At 46.4% G+C, this 20871-nt stretch overlaps 1 protein-coding gene and 2 long non-coding RNA genes across 4 annotated transcripts in view; 2 read left to right on the top strand and 1 right to left on the bottom strand.

Annotated features, from left to right (window-relative positions):
• Positions 1-13169, bottom strand: part of LOC129631189 (uncharacterized) — a 35097-nt gene extending 21928 nt beyond the window's left edge. The window contains exon 1 of the long non-coding RNA XR_008703926.1: positions 12942-13169. This is a non-coding gene — a long non-coding RNA (uncharacterized LOC129631189). The remainder of the gene's footprint in view (positions 1-12941) is intronic.
• Positions 3380-8299, top strand: LOC129631188 (uncharacterized). Its single transcript, XR_008703925.1, has 3 exons — positions 3380-3461; positions 7329-7443; positions 8059-8299. It is a non-coding gene; the product is annotated as an uncharacterized LOC129631188 (long non-coding RNA).
• A 1678-nt stretch (positions 13170-14847) lies between the features above and the next one.
• Positions 14848-20871, top strand: part of CDH11 (cadherin 11) — a 156676-nt gene continuing 150652 nt past the window's right edge. For both annotated transcript variants that reach the window (XM_055552070.1, XM_055552069.1), the window contains exon 1: positions 14848-15005. The gene's annotated coding sequence lies outside the window, so the exon portion shown is untranslated. The remainder of the gene's footprint in view (positions 15006-20871) is intronic.

Raw genomic sequence — 20871 nt, 5'->3', positions numbered from 1 at the left:
AGCTTTGTGTTAAATGATTTTACCCAGCCGCAGGCTAAATGTGTAAGGTAGGGTAGGCTCAATTATGATGTTCTGTAGGTTAGGTTGAAGTGAAAGTGTTAGTCGCTCAGTTGTGTCTGACTTTTGCAACCCCCATGGACTGTAGCCTGCCAGGCTCCTCTGTCCATGGGATTTCCCAAGCACGGATCCTGGAGAGGGTTGCCATTCCCTTCTCTAGGGGATCTTCCTGACCCAGAGATTGAACCCAGGTCCCCTGCATTGCAGGCAGATTCTTTACCATCTGAGCCACCAGGGAAGGTTATTTATTAAAAGCATTTTTGACTTAACACTACTTTCAAGTTAGGACAGGCTGTGGGGAACATAACCTCTTGTATGGCGAGGAAGATCTTAGGAATTAGGCACATGGGTGGGTGCACAGGACACAAAGGAAGAATGCTGAGTTTATACTGGCAGCAGGGGAGAAAGGGGCAGTAGGGGTATCAGGAAAAGATTTCTGGAGGGTAGGACACTTGAGCATGAAATTTTCAAAGAATAAACTGGAATTAAGAGTATGAAAGGGCACACGTGTTCTAAGCAGCAGGAGGAATATATGCAAAGCAGACGATACTATGCGCATGCAGACATGGGCAGAGCTGAACAGGTTTCTGTGCATTTGGCTTCAGGATACAGATACATTAGAAGATGTTCAATGTCCAGTTTACAGGAAGTTATCACCTCAGCAGACAGAAATCTTGTCAGCTTACATCTGAGAAATACCAGGGTGTACTGGAACAAGAAGGCTCTAGGGACACACCCAAGCTTCACAATGTCTAAGCTGTACCAACTTGGACATACAGTTTACCACCTGGCATACGACTTCCTCATCTGTAAAATGAGTGTAATTATATTCAGTAATAATATAGGGAAGGCACCTCCCTTCTAGTAACTACTTAGGATGCTGCTGCTACTTCTGCTCACTTATGACTTGATATTTAAGACAGACACGGGCCAAATGAAATATATAACTATTCCAGAAGCCACCCTGTTAACAAAAGGAAAGGAAAAGATGTTTATCGTGGAGAAGCAATTACTAGGTGGTGGGCATGAGGATGAGAAACAGGGTTATTAGGAAGGGGCTGGAAAGGACTGGCTGCTATTTTCAGTTGCCTTTCTGCTTTGAAATCATACCTACTTAAAAGTGCTGGTCTGGCTACATCTCTATTTGTTCCACCAGACTCTTTTGTAAATATGCAAACTTATAGCTAGAAAAAATCTGCCACATCCCAAACTGTTTTTTCTGATGACTGAGTATTTTACAGCACATCTTCCGATGTCTGCTGCTGTGACTCAACTGACATAAAGAAATTAAGACTGTCTGGGTGCATTTTGCTATTTTTCCATAGATATAAGCAAAGCTACAGAAGGAGAGCAAATCAGACTGCAAATACACACCATAAATTTTGCTTCTTCTGATAAACATTTCTTACTCAATCAAGAATTGCTTGTACTGAAGACTACATGATGATTGCATGCCACATAACAGAGAACTACTAATGCAATTGGGGCCATTTAATGGATTCCGCTTTTATCCTATTTTCCCTTCATCAGTTCAGTTCAGTCACTCAGTCGTGTCCGACTCTTTGCGACCCCATGAATCGAAGCAAGCCAGGCCTCCCTGCCCATCACCAACTCCCGAGTTCACTCAGACTCTTGTCCATCAAGTCGGTGATGCCATCCAGCCATCTCATCCTCTGTCGTCCCCTTCTCCTCCTGCCCCCAATCCCTCCCAGCATTAGAGTCTTTTCCAATGACTCAGCTTTTCGCATGAGATGGCCAAAGTACGGGAGTTTCAGCTTCAGCATCATTCCCTCCAAAGAAATCCCAGGGCTGATCTCCTTCAGAATGGACTGGTTGGATTTTCCCTTCATATTCTATGCCAAAATCTCTTTAGAGGAGCGGGCATAGGTGATTTTTTCTCTCCCTCCTCTTTGGTCATCGTCTGTCTTTGAGGATGCCTTCCTTAAACATCCTCTTTGGCAGTAAATGTTAGCAAACATTTATTGAACACCTACTGTATGCCTGTGTGCTTGAGAGACAATGATGAAGTGTCAGTGATTGCTGGTCTCTAGACCTCTCCTACAAAGGGACTGCGGTGGGACAGACGGGCACAGGGGATATGATACACTGTGGCGAGGTCAAATTAGAGACAAGACTCTTTGCCGGAAAGGAAAGGTCAGGAAATACTTTCCTGAAATGTTTGATGTCTTACTTCAATTCTGAGAAACGAAAGATAATGAGAAGTAGGAGTGAGATGAGGGGGGAAGAGAGGGGGAGAAAAAAACATTCACTGTGCATGTACTGTATTCCAGGCACTCTGATTTATCACCTTTCCAACTCAACAATTCTCCGCAGGAGGTACAGATGTTATTACCATTTTATAGATGTGGAAAATGAGGGTCATGGAGAAAAAGATCTGACAACGGTGAGTAAGGGTTACAGCTAGGATTCAGACTAAGGCAGCTCCATGTCTAAGTGCATTGTCTGTGTCGTGGAATTCTGCTCCTCCCCTGCCAGCAACAGAGAAGGAGATGAGTAATGGCATGGACACTTCAGGTAAGAAAGTGAGCAGGTAAAAATCTCTGGAGGCCATGAACAACAAGGGATTGTTGACAAACGGCCCTGAGTGGCAACAGCAGGGGAGCTGGCTGAGCTTTGCCCTGAGCTCTGGAGTGGACTGAATGCCCCGAGTGTCCTCTAGCCATTACTGCTGCTCTGCGTCCTATATCACCTGTGTCTCAGGACAGGACTCTTGACTGACACAGAATTACTATAAAAATATTCTTTGGACATACTTTTGAAAAACTGTGCCTAGAGTGAACGTATTCAGAAATTATGGGCTTTTAGAGGGAAACATCCCAGGGACGGGGGAGCCTGGTGGGCTGCCTTCTATGGGGTCGCACAGAGTCGGACACGACTGAAGTGACTTAGCAGCAGCAGCAGCAGCAGCAGCAGCAGAGGGAAACAGAAATGTAGAAGTCTTTGGGCCAAACTCCTCCTTTGAGACAAGAAGTGGCTCAGAGCAGGGCAAGCATTTGTCCAAAGTCCGAGCCTGGTCAGAGCTAAGGAGTCTCTCTTTTTAACTCATTAACCATCAGATGACACTGGCTTCCTGACCCAGGAGGGTATTTGTGGGTACTGGAAGGTGAGCAGCCTACTGTCCAAAATGGTCTCATAAAGCTGCAGCTTGGGGCACCTTACCTCCTACACCTGTTCCCAAACTCACACACCTGGTCATTCTCCAGACTCTTTCTGGTCAATAATAAGCACCTTTATCCAACTGCTTGAGTTAGTCTCATGAGAATGACTCATGGGAGTTCTCTCACCCGCCACAGCCAATTCAACACAAAGCCATGCTTCCAATCCAAAACACACCTAGAACTTGCACCCTGGCCTTAGTCCAAGCCAGCAGCCCCTGTCTACAGGTAAACTGCAGCAATCTGGATGCATCCACTCTTTATTTTTCTATACTGAAATGTAGTTGACTTACAATATTATACTAGCTTCAGGTGTAACAACATAACAAGTCAACATTTTTATAGATTATGTTTCATATAAAGTTATTATAAAACATTGGCTGTATTTGCTGTGTGGCACAGTATATTCTGCTACTTACTTACTTTAAACCTAGTAGTGTGTACTTCTAAATCCCCTCCTCTAGCTTGCCCCTTCCCCTACTCCTTTCTCCACTGATAACCACTAGTTTGCACCCTGCATCTAGGAGTCTGTTTCTGTTTTGTTATGTTCATTTCTTTTCTTTTGTTTAGATTCCACATATAAGTGAAAACATACAGTACTTGTCTTTCTCTAACTTATTTCACTAAGCATAATCATCTCTGGCCCATCCATGGGCAAGTGGCAAAATTTCATTATTTTTTATGGCTGAGTAATATTTCGTGTGTGTGTGTGTGTGTGTCTGTGTGCGTGTGCGTGTACATCTCACATCTTATTTATTCATTAACCTATCAATGGACACAAGTTGCTACCATACCCTGGTTACTGTATGTAATGGTATGAACACATGAAAAGAACCTCAACATTACTAATCATCAGGGAAATGCAAATGAGATATCACCTCATATCTGTCAGAATGACTTTCAACAAAAAGACAGACACAAAAAGTGGTAACAAACATGTGGAGAAAAGGGAACCCTTGTGCACTGTTGGTGGGAATGTGAACTGGAGCCCCCACCATGGAAAACAGTATGGCGCTTGCTCAAAATATTAACAATGAAATTATGATATGACCATCAGATCAGATCAGTCGCTCAGTCATGTCCGGCTCTTTGCGACCCCATGAATCGCAGCACACCAGGCCTCCCTGTCCAGCACCAACTCCCGGAGTTCACTGAGACTCACGTCCATCGAGTCAGTGATGCCATCCAGCCATCTCATCCTCTGTCGTCCCCTTCTCCTCCTGCTCCTAATCCCTCCCAACATTAGAGTCTTTTCCAATGAGTCAACTCTTCGCATGAGGTGGCCAAAGTACTGGAGTTTCAGCTTTAGCATCATTCCTTCCAAAGAAATCCCAGGGCTGATCTCCTTCAGAATGGACTGGTTGGATCTCCTTGCAGTCCAAGGGACTGTCAGGAGTCTTCTCCAACACCACAGTTCAAAAGCGTCAATTCTTCGGCGCTCAGCCTTCTTCACAGTCCAACTCTTACATCCATACATGACCACAGGAAAAACCATAGCCTTGACTAGACGGACCTTTGTTGGCAAAGTAATGTCTCTGCTTTTGAATATGCTATCTAGGTTGGTCATAATTTTCCTTCCAAGGAGTAAGCATCTTTTAATTTCATGGCTGCAGTCACCATCTGCAATACGATCCAGCAATTCCACTCTTGGATATATATCCAAAGAAAATGAGAACATTAATTTGAAAAGACCCATGCATCTCCTCTGTCTCTCATCCAGTAGCAGCCAAAATGCTCTTCATTAACTAATACAACAGATCACCTCTACTTAAGTAAAAACAAATCAACAACTGCCCAGTGCATTTGAGATACAATTCAGGATTCTTTCCCTGTCCTGCGACACCCTGGGTAATCTATCTCTGTATTTCCTCAAAGTTCATTAAACATCAGTTTTACAGATATTTTTTAGGTCCTCAAAACCTCCAAATTCCATCTTGTTTCAATGCCCTTCTGTAGTCTATGCCTTCCAGTAACAGTATCTCCCTACAATAATCCTAACTAGCCCATCTGCATATTTTAATTCTCAGCTTGAAAAGAATACCATTAAGAAGGCCTCCACTCACCTCTTTCCCACCTCTCCCATATAAATTAGTTCCCAGTTATATTCTCTTGTAGACTCTGAGCAATTAAATCACATTTAATTATTCATCTATTAACAAACAATTTGACTTTGAGTAAGTGGTTCAATTTTCCAAGCTTCCCTGTTCTTACCTCTAAAATGGGCATAAGAATACTTACTCTGAAGAACAGTTGTAAAGACTGAAATTAAAGTACTTAGTAAGCATTGAATGAATAGGAATGCAAACTAGTACAGCCACTATGGAGAACAATGTGGAGATTCCTTAAAAAACTAGAAATAGAACTGCCATATGACCCAGCAATCCCACTGCTGGGCATACACACTGAGGAAACCAGAAGGGAAAGAGACACGTGTACCCCAATGTTCATCGCAGCACTGTTTATAGTAGCTAGGACATGGAAGCAACCTAGATGTCCATCAGCAGACGAATAGATAAGAAAGCTGTGGTACATATACACAATGGAGTATTACTCAGCCATTAAAAAGAATACATTTGAATCAGTTCTAATGAGGTGGATGAAACTGGAGCCTATTATACAGAGTGAAGTAAGCCAGAAAGAAAAACACCAATACAGTATTGTAACGCATATATGTGAAATTTAGAAAGATGGTAACGATACCCTGTATGAGAGACAGCAAAAGAGACACAAATGTATAGAACAGTCTTTTGGACTCTGTGGGAGGGATGGGGGATGATTTGGGAGAATGGCATTGAAACATGTATAATATCATATATGAAATGAATCGCCAGTCCAGGTTCGATGCAGGATACAGGATGCTTGGGGCTGGTGCACTGGGATAACCCAGAGGGATGGTACGGGGAGGGAGGTGGGAGGGGGGGTTGGAATTGGGAACACGTGTACACCCGTGGCGGATTTATGGTGATATATGGCAAAACCAATACAATATTGTAAAGTAATTAGCCTCTAATTAAAATAAATAAATTTAAATTAAAAAAAAAAGTTTATTCTTTAATTCTACCCCTGCCCAGAACAATACTCTTTGCAATGGGGACTCCATCATGGCTTAAGACCCAGGACTAAAGTGACTGTCAATCAGAATAGAGAAACTTCTCTGATATAGTGTTTCCAAGAAGAAGGCTCTTGAGCCACCTGTATAAAATACTGCCTTCCATTGTGACCCACCTGTGCTCTACAGAAACATCACTATTATCTCTGAGCCACAAGAGGGGCAACTGAATAGGGAAGGGGAAACACACACAACAAGGAGCTAAAGCACTGAAATACTCACAGTTTGTGCTGTGTACGTTCATCTATCTTAAGCCGAGGACACTCGAGAAAGTTTTTTTAAGCCTTCTCCATTTAAGGATCATTTCTGCCTTCCCCTTTGCAGCACTGATAGCCAACATTTCAACGTTCATGCAAATTGGAGCCCAGAACTCTCAAATCCTGTAGCCTAAACCAACCTTAGACTGTTTGCAAAGCCAGCTGATTTGCAAAGTAGCAATCTTGAGAACACTTCCAGTGATTCTCCAGGAGCACAAACGTATTTAAATGCACGTATTCACAAGCTTAAAAAGTAATGTAAATGTATGCACATACAAACATTGAAATAGCCCTCTGTGAGGAGTTTTAATAAACCACTCTCTTTGTCCACACAACAAACAAACCAGAATTAGAAATCAGAATCAGAACCATCATTATGCATACCTGCAATTCACTTTAAGAAATTCATATGTTCTAGAAAAGGTGTTTGCACACCACTATTTTGTACATTGGATTATATTTTTAAAATCACTAAATGAGGAAGCTATTTTAACTAGCTTTCAAATGAAACCTTTGGTAAACTGAAGAATCATTTTGTAGTGTGAATAACTGGCATCATTACACTCGTTTGTAAATAAGGGACACTTGCACCACGTTTAGATTCAAGCAGATGATTCATTTGCTCTTGGTTTGGGGATTCATCCGTTCCGTTAGCATTTTTCATCCATACATTATTCATGTGTTCATTCTGCAAATATTTACTGAGTGCTTACCATATGTCTGGCACAGTATTAGATGCTCCAGATACAGGACTGAACAAGAGAGAACAAGAGAGGAGTGAACAAGTACTTTGCCCTTCTGAAGAAGTTTGTCTCCTGGTGGAGCAAGATAGCCAATAAAACAGGTAAATTAAAATATGTAATATGATGTGAAGTAAATAAGTATGTTATAAACAGGAATAAAGCAGTCAAAAGGGATAAAATGTGGGTAGCCTACAATGGATTAGACTACAGAATGGGTGCTTCTGCTGATAAGACAGGCAGGTAAATCCTGAGTAAACAGGCAAAATGAGGGAGCAAACCATGGAAAGGGGCCAGGGTGCTTCAAGCAGAGGAAATGTAAGTGTCTTGAATCTGAAGTACAACTGACTTTGAACAAGAAAATGAGTGTGTCTTGATTGATCAAGGCAGAGACTGGTAGATGAGCAAAATAGTTGAGGGCTGGCTCAGGCTGCACCCTCTAGGCTGTGGCATAGAGGCAGGAATGGGGCCGCTATTCTCAGCATGAGTCGGGGCAGGGGACAAATGACACTCAGAATCCACAGATTTCTGCCCATGATGGAAAACTGTGGTTTTTCCAAATGGATCAACATACTTATATCATCTCTTATATTCTCCTTCTTCCTCTTGTCTTTTCTCCACTTCTATTGACCTTCCCTTCCTCTTTCTCTTACTTCCTCTCACTCTTTCATCTTTTACCCTTTCATAAAAGTATTTTTTGTGCACCTATTGTGTTCCAGGCACTGTGCCTAGGGACCCAATGGATGTCCTCTGTCTTGGGTGTAGAGCCAAGATCATCTCTCTCTTCCCCCAACCCCCCCAAAGATGTCAAGATTAGAATCCGCTGCCTGAGCTCCTCCACTGAAAGGGCAAGCCTGCGAGTCAAACATACAGAGGTTGGACTTCCAGCTCCATTACTTATCAGTTGCATTTATATTGAGCAATGTATGTAATTTCCTTGCCTCAATTCTCTCATCTGTAAAATAAGGATAATAACACATACTTTGAAGGAATGTTTTGAGAATTTCTAGTTTTACATATAAGTGGGTGATTAATATTTTACATTATTATTTCTGCTTGCTTTCTTCCTTTCCAACTTGAACCTCAGAATAAAGCAGACATAATCCCATGGATGGAGGAGCCTGGTAGGCTGCAGTCCATGGGGTCTCTAAGAGTCAGACATGACTGAGCAACTTCACTTTCACTTTTCACTTTCATGCATTGGAGAAGGAAATGGCAACCCACTCCAGTATTCTTGCCTGGAGAATCCCAGGGACCGAGGAGCTGGTGGGCTGCCGTCTATGGGGTAGTAGAGAGTTGGACACGACTGAAGTGACTTAGCAGCAGCAGCAGTGACAACAGTTTGGTAGGATACTGCAATCTACTTCTGATTTTCTGTCTCCTCTAATGTTGTATTCTGTAGAGGAGATATTCTGTCTCCTCTAGACTACTGTATTCATTATTATAGAATATAACCCATGGGCCCTGACAACCCAAGATGACCCAGGATGGTGGCATGATGGAAATCTGGTTTTACTTACAGGAGAGGGCATTAATACTCCAACTCTTTACCTTTCTTTGAATTGAGACTCTTTGTTATGCAACTTCTCAAATTTCTTCCATTAAAAAATCAGATTGTATTTCTCCACCCCTTTGCTTTCAGTGGGGCCAAATGGTGTGCTTAGGCCAACAAAATGAGACAGAAAAGACAGTTTCCAGCTTTAAGCCTATACCTCAGGACATTACGCATAATTCTGCTTGATGTCTTGTGCAGTTGCCATCACCAGGAGAGTACGCCCAAGATAGCCCCAGGGAGGAGGATGAGAAACACAGGAAGCTGAGCAGAGCTGCCACAGCTCAGCCCAGTCTAGACCAGGCAACCCCAGCCAACCCACAGATGTATGAAAATATATCATTGTTATTTTAAGCCACTGAATGCTGGGGTCATTCATACCCTAATATTTGACTGATAGACTGGCCTTAGTAAACAATATTGCTTAACATTATCAATTAATCAAATATATTGATTGGATTTTTAATGCACTAGATGCTGGGGATATAAACAAAACCGAAAACTATCATACCTGCCCTGAGGGAACTTACAGTCTAGGTGAGAGGGAAAGAAAAAGAAGCACTGCTAACAGAGTTAAAGAGGGTCTGTTTGAGACAGAGAATGCCTGGAGTCAGGGCTTAGCCCGAGATGACTGTCTGATTGCTCCTAGTGGCAGAAAGGGGAATTGCATTTAAGAGATGTAGGCAGGTTCTTCACCATCTGTGGCTTCCCTGGCACCACCAGAGAAGTGAAGTGAAGTGAAGTCGCTCAGTCATGTCTGACTCTTTGCGACCCCGTGGACTGTAGCCTATCAGGCTCCTCCATCCATAGGATTTTCCAGGCAAGAGTGCTGGAGTGGATTGCCATTTCCTTCTCCAGAGGATCTTCCCAACCTAGGAATCAAACCCCGATCTCCCGCATTGTGGGCAGATGCTTTACCGTCTGAGCCACCAGGGAAGCCCCTTTTAATTTTCACATGCTGTGCTCTGCTAAGCTGCTTAGTCTTGTCTAAGTCTTTGCGACCCCATGAGCTGAAGCCCACTAGGCTCCTCTGTCCATGGGGATTCTCAATAGTCTGACTTTCAGCACTGGAAGGATCCTCCTCAGAACTTATGTTGGATAAGTTCTCATTTACATCTATGGAAACTAAGGCTCAGACTAAGAGAATGATTTACCCAAGGTAATTCAGTGAATTTGCAGATCTAGGACATGAATCCAGGGCCTGTGCCCCCAAGGTTGGCACATCTGATCTATATGACCCATGACAGGCCTCACAGTGTCAGTAAATTCTGAACTGCTAAATATTCTTGACCAAAAGTTTTATTACTAGTATCATTTATGATAAGATGAAACTCCACATAGTTATAATTCATAACTATAACATGACTTCTTTCTTGCCCAGGTGATTTAAGGTGTGATAATAATCAGACCTCATAATTAATAATAATAATTAATAACTTCCATCTATTGAGCCTCTGCTTGAAGCACAGTGCTCACTGCTGTAGGTATATGGGCACGTTTAATCCCTGCAACAATCCAGGCACAGATACCAAACCTTATTTTATGGAACTGTAAACTGAATCTCACAGAAATTTACTAGGAAGCAGCAAAACCAAGAATCAGACTCAGATCCAAAGCCTGCAGTCTCCCCATCTATCTCTGTGGGCTCAGCTGTGAGAATCTCCATCTGAAACGTCTGGTTCAGAAAAGGCATACCTGTTCAATCTTCCTCAGCATACTCCCTCTGCCTGGGGAAGGCATAATGGGAGCCTACCACAAGGTGATAACGCCATCTCCCTATTTGGATCTTGCCTCTCTTTTTATACCATTTACCAAAGGCTGTCTCTAGAGCAGGAAGCTTTGAGAAGGCCTGGGGTAGCCTAGGGCTTCTAAGTGAAAACAAGGAACTGACTCAGCAGGGTCTGGCTATCTTCAGAGTCTGAGGACAGACACATCAAAGGGACGACAGCCTGGTAACTTTGATGAAGGAACCAACAGGAAATTATCAGCTTCTTGCTGACAAGGACAAAGACAAGAAAAGGCCCATTTGAGCCTCATCTCTGTCTGGATTGGAAGAGTCAGGAAGCAGAAGGGACTGTTTAATCCTGCCTCCAGAGCAACTATGAACCCTGGCTTCCTCCCTTGAAGAACAAGGTGAAGGAAAGGTGAGGCAAGTTAAGATAAACACCCAAACTTTCGGCTGCCTGGATGAACCGAACCTTTTAATTTAAACTGTCAAAAAAGAGTTGTTTTTTTTTTTCTCTTTTCCTTTTTTAATCCCAACTGTAATCACACAATACTCCACCCAAGAGCTTGATATGGATTTCTAAGACAGAACCTAACATAGTCATAAAAAAATCCCCTCGGAAATGTGCACTTTGTACTGTGCCTATGTGTAGGTGTGTTTAAAATGTCACGAACTGGAATGCCTAACTCTGGTTCTCAGGAATTAATCACTTAAGAGTGAAAGGGGGGAATTAACTTGCTTTAACACTTATAAGATTCTCCAAAGCATTTGCCAAAATAGAACTTGCTGAATAGAAGCATGGTTATCTTTCCACAAGAGCTTTTTTTTTTTTTTTTTTTTTACATTTCTCTATAAAACTGCCTTGCAAAAAGTTTCCCCCTGGGGCTCAGCTGCAGGTCATAGATACTCTGGGAATAAAGGTGTAAAATAAAATTTTTGCCTTTCTTTTTGATTGTGACTCAATGAATTTTAGTAAATGTATAGATTTGTGCAACCATCATCATCATCCAATTTTAGAACATTTTCATCATCCAACACAGTTCCCTCAAGCCCATTTTCATCAATTTTTATTCACACCCTTGGGACAACCACTGATCTGCTTTCTGTCTCTATTATAAATTTTCCTTTTTGGAACATTTCATATAAATGGAATCAGAAAATACAGGGTTTCTGCCTCTGGCTCTTAACATGTTTTTTAGGTTCATTCATGTTGTAACATGCACCTGTATTTATTTTCTTTCTAATGCCAAATACTATTCCATTATATGGATATACCACATTTTATTTATTCACTCACTAGTAGATGGACACTTGGACAGTTTCCAGCTTTGGGCTATAATGGCTAATTCTGCTATTCAGGTACATGCGTGTGGGCTGACATCAGTTTCTAGTTGTCTTAAGTAGATACCCAGGCATAAATCTGCTGGTTTGCGCAAAGGAATACTGACAGCCCTTATACACGGAGTTCCGTCCGATTCAGGTATGCAATGTCAGTAAAAATCTACCAACCGATTTTTAACATACTTTTTAAAACCCAATATGTGATCATTCACAGAAGAGTCCGAAACTTCTGTGGCACCAGGGGCCGTTTTATGGAACACATATTTCCACAGCGGGGGGCGGGGTCAGAGAGAGCAGGGACTGGCTGGTTATGCCAGAGATGGGGAGCAACTGTGAAGCGGCAGATGAAGCTTGGTTCTCTCCCCAGTCCCAGTCTGCTGCTCACCTCCTGTTCTGCTGCCTGGTTCCTAACAGGCCATGGATCATGGGACCCCTGGTCTAAAAAAAAATCTCACCACCATCACCACCAAACTGCTGTCGCTTGACGAATTCTGAAACAAAGGCAAAGGATATATTCTGGATAACGTCAGGTCACATGTGACGAGGCCCATCCTTGGTTGTACCTCCAAAATGGAAATAATGACTTTTCTCACGGATCAAGTCATGTCCTAACCATCGTGAATGATCCTCGACATTTTTGTATACCTGCAATTAGACCGAAGAGTCCTTCACATTCCCTTCCTGTTCCCACTTACACTTGAGTGGAAAGCATGAGAAAATTCAGACCACAGTCAGGAGACAAAGAGCCAAACGCGCGTATCTCTGAGGGAGAGCGGGCCCCCTTTCCCTCCTGCCCTGGAACTGAGAGCCCCCATCACCGTGCTCTGCCCCGTTAGGGGGTGGGGACCTTGGCCGAGGCCTAGGAGACATTCCAGGTTTTAGGGCTTAGAACACAGAAGTGGAAGGTGAACAGACAGGACCAGAGACGCTAAGACAGGACGCAGGTAGGGTGTGGAAGGGGCTCCGTGGGGTAAGGGACCAACCTGAGGAGGGAGAAGAGACAGGCACCGCGGCCCGCTCACTGCGCTCCCGGAAAGCGTTCCGCCTCCTCAGCCTCACGCAGGCCTCGCGTGGGCACCTGTGCGGCGAGAGTGGGTACCTGGCGCCCTGAGCCCTGTCTCCTTGCGACCTTCGGGAAGTAAAGAGGAGCGGGGTGCACTTAAGAGCAAAAGAAATGAGAAATGGCAAACTCAGCGGCCTCACCCCCAGCCCAGGAACCAGCAGTTTAAGGGCCACCGGGACACGGAGAGCTAAGCACTCGGCGGCTCTGCCCTGGACGCGGGCGGGGGCGGCCTCCGGCGCCTCGGGAATCCCGGAATCGCCGAGGAGCCCGCGGGCGCCCGGGGGCGGGGGCGTGGTACCCGGATGGCCCCGCCCCGCCGCCAGCCCCCGCGCGCATCCCGGGCGCCGCGTGCTAACGCCGAGGCTCCTTGTGCTACGCGGACTCTGGAGCCCGGGGCGAGGAGCCCGGGGGCGGGCTTTGGTCGGCCCCCTCGGTCCCGCCACCTCTCCAATTCAGTTCCCCGTTCGCGCGCTGTCCGAGGCGCTCTCTTCCTTTTTCGACCTCTTTTAATGTTAATTTCTCGGCCCGACTTCACCCCTCTCGCCTCCTCCCCCTTCTTGGAGAGCCTGTCACTCCTTTTCGGTCCTCATCGTTGTCCCTCCTGGGATTCCAGTTATCCTTTTGCTGCTTCATCTTCCCTCCGCCTCAGCTTTTTCTGCCACCTCCCACTCGAGAAACTTGCTCCGGCCAGGGGTCCCCCTCCGGTCACAGTTGTCCCCCTTCCTCCCTAGGGACGGCAGCGTGTGCGGGTCCCAATACCGTTCCCCGAGGCACGAGCGCCCCGCCCAGTCCCTGGCGTGATTCCGAAGCCCAGGCCCGGCCAGCGTTTTCTCCCGGCGACTCCACAAGGGCAGGAAGCAGGCCCGGGGCCCCTTCTTCCACGGCGTCTTCTTAGAGGGGTATAGGGCAGGACTCAGGAAGGATGCGGGCACTGAGTCCTTAGGCCGGGTCTCCCGCAGAACCGCACTCTCCACGGAGCCTGGGGTTGGGGGGCGCAGCGAAGGGGCCTGAGGCAACAAGTGACCCTTCGTGCGGGCGGGGGCCGGGCCGACCCGGGTTAAGCGATCCTGGCCCCCTCCCCGGCCCCGTTACCCTTACGCACACTAGGCTTTGGAGATGGGTAGCGGGAGGGAGACCTGGGAGAGAAGGAGACGTGGCTCTTCCCGAGTCCAAAGTCTCCCTCCTCCAGGTTTCACCATCCGCACCCTTAGCAGAGTTTGCTAGGGATGGAGAGAGGGGGCAGGGCAGAAGCCGCCGACGTGGAGGGATCTTTGGAACGTGGGGTGGTGGAGTGAGGAGAAACAGTTCCCGATTGCCTACCTCCACTTGGGCGATGCTTTTCCCCCTACCCACCACCCAAGCCTCCTGGGCCGGGGCCCAGCCTGACCAGCTGGAGCGGATTTGGGCGAAGGAGGAAAGAGGGGCCCCGGAGCCCTCCCCAGCTTTCCTCTGCCGCCCTCCCTGATTGGCTGTGCGTCCCTGGAGCCCAACTTCAGCCGCTCCAGACTCCATCTGAGACCCAGGGGATCCGGAGTGCGGCGACCCAGAGCGGGGTAGGGGGGTGGCCACGAATCCCCGGGCTGACATCCCGGGGGTCCCTGGGGGGAGGGGCGCGGACGGGCCGGCCCCCGCAGCCTCCGCGAGGCCGAGCAAGCCGCGTCTTGCGGCCTCGGCTCATCTCCGCCCCCCCGCCCTTTCCTTCCCTCCCAGCGGCGGCCTCCCTCCTTCTCCGCCCCCCCCCCCCACACCCCGCCGCCCGCCACCTCCCCCCGGTTTCTCATTCCTGCCACTAGCGCGCTCGGCGGCTCATTCCGCGGCCGCTGCCAGCCGAGGGGAGCGTCGCGAGCAGATGCCGCGGGGGCCGCTCGCAGCAGCCGCCGACTTGTGAATGGGACCCGGACACGGGCCGGGGCTGACACCGCTGCGCTCGCCTTGCGCCAGGGACCGACGGCCGGCATCCCGCGCCCACCCTCCGGGGCCCCAGGTGAGGCGCGCCGCCAGTGCCTTCCTCTCGCCTGGATGGGGCTTCTTTGGGGTGGGTGCGGGGGGGGCTGATCTCTGGATGAGAATGTCTGGCGAGCGGGGTGGGGGGTGGAGGACTGACTCGACAAGGTTTCACAAATGCTAAGCGGACTGGGGAGGGCGGAGGTTAAGAGAAGATTTGTTTAAAAATCGAAAAGGAAGAAGGGAGCCAGTTGTGGGCGCGGGCAGCTCAGGGGACAGAGGCGCCAGATGTGCGCTCCAGTCTCTCCCCGCAGCTCCGGTCTCTGAGCGGGTCTGCGCCGAGGCCTCGAGAGAGGGGCTTTGCACCCGGCTGGAGCTGGAAGCTGCAGAGCTGCGCCCCGGACGCGCCGACCGCCCCCGGTCAGGTCTCCCGGGGAAAGTCGCCCCCAGCGCGGTGCCCGCCCGCCCTCCCGCCGGTGCTGCGCCTCTTTCCGAAAGCGACGACATGACTGTGCTCTGCAGGGTCCCTACCCCTTCCTCCCCTATCCCTACCGGGCGCTCCCGGGGACTCAGTTCCTCCATCGAGATCGCCGGGGAAGCCCCGGAAAACGGCAGGAACCCAGCTCCGGTCGGCGATTTCCCCGCACTTTTAGAGCGTGGGTTTGGGTCCGCTGACTGCGGCTCGGGGGGGTTGCTGACTGCGGTGCGCGCTCCAGCCTTCAAGCCGGAGTGTCTTCGGGGGTCTCCGGGGGAAGTGTGTCAGCTTCTGCCAGCTCCAGGGGCGATACGTGAGCAGCTCAGACTCGGGCTCGCTCTGGCTGAGGCTTGGCGCAGCCTGCCCAGGTCAACGTTAACTTTGCGAAGCGAGCCTTCCCCGCAGCCTGCGCCTCCTCCCGGAGTGCGCCGAGCCTTTCCAGCTCCGCGCGCACGGCCTCCCTCCCGCATCTTTGCCCCGAACCCTAGCGGTGAGTGAGGAGCCTGGAGAAACCCGCAGGATGTGGGGGCGGCGAGGAGAGCAACCCTCTCCCCCTACACCCGGGTGTAGCTATAGGAGGCCCGCCTGGTGCTATGAAGAAAAGAGTCCCCAGAGAAAGTGGGGTCAGAGAGCGTCACCTCCCCACCCCCCGGGTCGCGCTTCTTCATCCCTTTCTTGCCAAGGCCTTGTTCCTCGTTTTCTGGGGGTGAGGGTGGAAGTGGGGATGGGGTGGGGTAGGGAGCGGTGGTGTCCGCACGCCTTCTTCTCCCGCGTGAAAGGTTTTCTAAATGCTTGAAAAAGAAAAGCCCTGTTGCTTTGCTGATAATGCAGCAGGGATTTCACGGGCCATCGCACTGCTATTAAGAAATTGCATCTTCTCATCATTTAATAACGCCACCTCTGCATGGCGACGGGTCGTTCCTAAGGGGTGGGGGTGGAAGGTTGTTTCTAAAACCCTGCTGCATGAAGGTATAGACATGCCTGTAAAGTCCTCCCTCCCTAAACAATCTTTGTCGGGTGGCTCTGAAATCGTGCCTTGTTTTCCTCTTCCGATCATTCCTATCGTTTTTATATGAGGCAGAGTAAGTTTTCAGTTTAATCACTGGGAAGCCACAATGATTAATCTGGTGAGAGGACACGGGTCGATGTCTTTATGACTTGGGCTTGCGGCAGGCATCGATGGTTTTGCGGGGTGTCTGGATTTCCCGGGGAAGGGGACGTAGAAGTGTTCTCAGGAGCGAGGATCCGCCAGCATCATCGCATCAGCACATTTGCCACGCGGGGCTCCGAGAGCTAGAGATGAGATGAGAGAGAGGAGACGAGGCTGACCTTCATTTCATTAATCCTGGAATTCTTTTTCCTACAAATACAGAGATGCAGACAGCAGAATCCAGAAGTAATCTGCCCAAACCCCAGCTGCAGGAGAGCCTGGTCTTAGTCCAGTAGAACAAAGGAATAAAAGTTGCAAAACAAAGAGACAGAGGGTTGGGGCCAAGGCCCATGGGACCCTGAAGCTCCTGCTCACTGAAGTTCCTTAGTCATGAGTTCTGATTCAAAGTTTAGGAGTTGGCCAGTGGGCCCTAAAATTCAAACCTTTCCGCAAGACTGAAATCCTGCCTAGTACAATGGAATGTGAGTAGTTTTCAAGTACAGACCAAGGAAAAGCATCTGAGAAGACAGGAAAGTTTCCTTGAGTGAGAATTAGCTCTACATGTTGTTTTTGAAACAATGCAAATTAATACATTTAAAATGTCTTGCGGTCACATTTTCTTATTCATAATTATTATTATGATCTTTTTTTCCATGTTGTTTTGGAGTCTGTATAAGTTGGTTATTTTATTACGTTGTTAGGGAAAAACAGAACAACCCCCACCCCCCCACCCCTTGGGGGAGGGAACTGCATTGGGAGGATTGAGATAGGATAATCTGTTGAGGCCCAGGCATGTGGATTTACTCAAACTGAGCTTACTGCTTACTAGAAAAATAGGCGTTGGAAGTAGCTCTAATTGAAGCAGTGGACCATCTTGATAGCACTTAAGAACTTTCATTATGTTCTGCATTCTTATCTGAACGCTAGACAGTAAAATTACTAGAAATGCAAATTATGTTTTCAATTAAGATGCAATCTTTTGTTAATTTGAGAATTTTTTTTTTAAGTTACAACTGTTTTTTGGGTTTTTTTTGACCCAGAACTCAAGGTTCCTCTTTGCAGTGGTGGCTGTGGATGTGTGTGTATGTTTGTTTGTTCTTGAAAAGGGGTGGGGGCAGGGTTGGAGAGCCATGCCGTGATTTGGGGGAATACGGATCAATTTCATGCTCCTTTAATGCACTTGTCTTCATAATTCATGGTTTTTCTTCCACTTTGAATAGAATTACACGGCTGCTTTGTAAAGATTCTGGTTTGGGGATCCTCATATGGGAAATGCCATGACTTTGACCTCAAAGCTTGATTTACAATGCCAGAGCTACACTCCCTTGAGCCTAGTGTGTCTCAGAACCTTGCCTGTGAACGTCTGTGACTTATGAAGTTGACAGTTAACATAAACTTTGATCTGTGATATTCAAAGCTATTTTCGGAACCATCTAAAGGAGATCTGTAAATCTGATTTTACTCTGCCTTCGTTTTCTACACATTTATGTAGGCAGATGTTCCAGAAACATGATCATTTTGTTTATTTGCAATATTGATTTCTTTCACTTTGATCATAGGAATACCTTATCATTAAATAATAATGATAAGACAGTGGTCTAAAGAGTTTAAAAGTCGGTAGCAAACCTTTTTTTTTTTAACTGTCAAATTTGCAGAATAACTACTACCTTGTACATTTTTTTTTTTCCTTACTAGAAAACCTCACTATAGTGTAAATTCACCAGCCAGTGATTAAAGAGACTGAAATGTCATTGGGATATTCCCCCCCTTATGCAATTGGTCATTGTTTCATACAAAGTTACCTGATACGTCAGGAACACCTGTCCTAGATTTACCAGCCGCTGTAGTTGTCAGTCTTTTTGGGTCAAAGTTATTGCCCCTGAAATATGTAAATGTATTTGGTCCTCTGTGTGTGTGTGTGTGTGTGTGTGTGTGATTCAAGGGACTAGGGGGAAAACATCAACGGGTCTGGTAAAAAAAAGATTTTTTTTAAAAGCTGGAGAAAGTTGGACAAATTCTGTTGTACCAGTATGAGTAAGAGTGAGGTTTCCATCAGTATTACTATGATAGCCATCCACAGCCTCCTCTATGGGCAAAGAAGAACTAAAGAAAACACTCGAGGAGGATAATTAGACATCTTCTGCTATAATTTTACCCTGACATTGAGAGCCTTGTGCGTCTCTGGAAATGGGTTCCTTCGCGGAAGATTGCACGTCTGGCCACTAGAGGGCAATGGCGCCCTGCTCCAGCTGTGTGCCTGGGGCCCATCTGCTTTTGAGGGCACCATGAAAAGCAGTTTTGTTACCACCGGCCTTGTCTGCACCTCTCAGGAGAGACCGAATTCAATCTAGCTGTGGTTCAGGCTACTGCTTCAGCAGTTTGTCAGGATTAACATCTTTCTAGTCCGTGGATCCCGTTACCTTCAGTCTCTTCTTCCCACCTTGGAGTTTACTAGAAAGTTGCAAAATCTGAATCTTGAAATCCTCTGAGCAGGAGATGAGGGGGGCTGGACTGTATAATAAACAAGGTCAGTTCTCACTGAGGCAGTGATCTGGAGGGTTTTCTGGTTCTTTTTTTTTTTTTTTTTCCTGCAAAAAAAGCATCATTTCAGACTCCGAGGGGGAAGGGAAGGAGTAAAGAAGGGAAATATTAGTGAGATTGCTGTGATAACATTGCCTATTCTTTCAAGAGGTTTTGAAGATGTCTGCATTTTTAATTTGCAAAAAAGAACAGCAGTTTGATCTTTGGTAAACACTTTGGGGCATGGAGTTTTAATATAACAGTCAATGTTTTACTATTACCTTTAAACCATTCTTGATATTGCTGTACAAAACCTAACTTTAGCAGAGTAAAATTTAATTCAAGATTGGTCCTCATGCACTGGAGTTTAATCATCTGACTTTTTTTTTCCCTCCTCTGTGATATGGAAATTACTGCTTATGATTAAATTGCATATCCCAGGCTGCACAAATTTATATTTGTTACTGTTTGATAGTATCATTATGAATTTAGAAGAAGAATGAAACAAAAAAAAACCTGATGCTATATTATAATTAAGAGGAAAGCTCTATTTTAAAAAGATTACTGGCTTAAGTGGATTCTTATTTGTATCTTTTTTTTTTTCTTTAAAACTGAATATAGTTGCCTCCCTGGTGAATCAGCAGTGGAGTTCTTTGCAGCTCTGAGTATGTTGGAATGCATGAGCAGTTGATGAAGGAGGAATCAATGGAAATGGAACATGGGAGGGAGTATTAAGTAACTCAGTTGAAAGTAAGACAAAGTGTTTTGTAAACCAAAGCTCACTTACCGCCAGGACAGTTTATTTAACTTTAAAAAGCAAGGCACTTTTAAATTCTAAGTGCTTGTGAATAATGCACGTTTGTTAGAACTGGAGGCAAAATTTCACTGTTATTTGGTTTAATTAGTCGTCTGACTGTTGCAGAGTTCTGAGATGCTTATTGAGATAAAGCATTGTTCTCAGAGTTTCTATGGTCAAGGTTTTTGCTCAGGCGAGAAGCTAGTACGCAGGATGTTAAATGAGATGGGAGTTTAAGAGAGAAGAAAGGAAGAAAGAGGAGGGGGGAGAAAAGAGTGTGGGAGAGACTACGGATGCCCTTTCTCATGGCAGGTCAGGCTCTGGTGTCTCTCTCTTCTTTCCTCTCTTTTTTCACTCATTTAGACCATGCGAGGTGCCGAATCCAGAAAGCTGGCATAAACAGCCCCACAGGCCACGGTAAACAGTGGCCAGAGCCTTATTCTCTTGCCTTCTGGCACTGAATACTTGTCAAAGGATCCTGTGAATAAGCACTGCCTTTTCCTGCCTTTCCCCTGGTTGTTACAGTTGAAGAAAAACCCTCACTTCCTCCATGAACTTCTTTATTTGCCAGAAATCTTCCTGACACGGTCCTCTGTGCTGGCATGATTTCACAAATTAAGATTACTTCTCCATGTTCACTTTTCCCTGAAGAAAATGCCTTCAGATGCAGCGTCTTCTCCACCACGATGACCACCTGACTCGGCAACTGGAGCAGTGGAAGCCCCACCCTGGATTTAGTTTAAGACACACAGAGATCTCTTCTCAGCCGTCATTAGGCTCCACCTGTGAGAGGAGTGAGTTCAGAGCAACATCCTGGCCATGGATTCTCAGGAAGAACAAGCACGGATGAAGGCCAGGACAGACAGAGCATATCTAATTACAGTGCATTCACCCCCACCGTGATCTCTGGGTGTGTTACCGATTGTCACATACCGAACAGTCAGCCCTATTTCCATCGTTCCTGA

This window comes from Bubalus kerabau, chromosome 17 (genome assembly GCF_029407905.1).
Source record: "Bubalus kerabau isolate K-KA32 ecotype Philippines breed swamp buffalo chromosome 17, PCC_UOA_SB_1v2, whole genome shotgun sequence".
NCBI lineage: Eukaryota > Metazoa > Chordata > Mammalia > Artiodactyla > Bovidae > Bubalus > Bubalus kerabau.
Note: the sequence above shows the minus strand (reverse complement) of the source record. Positions and strands in the feature narration are given on the sequence as shown.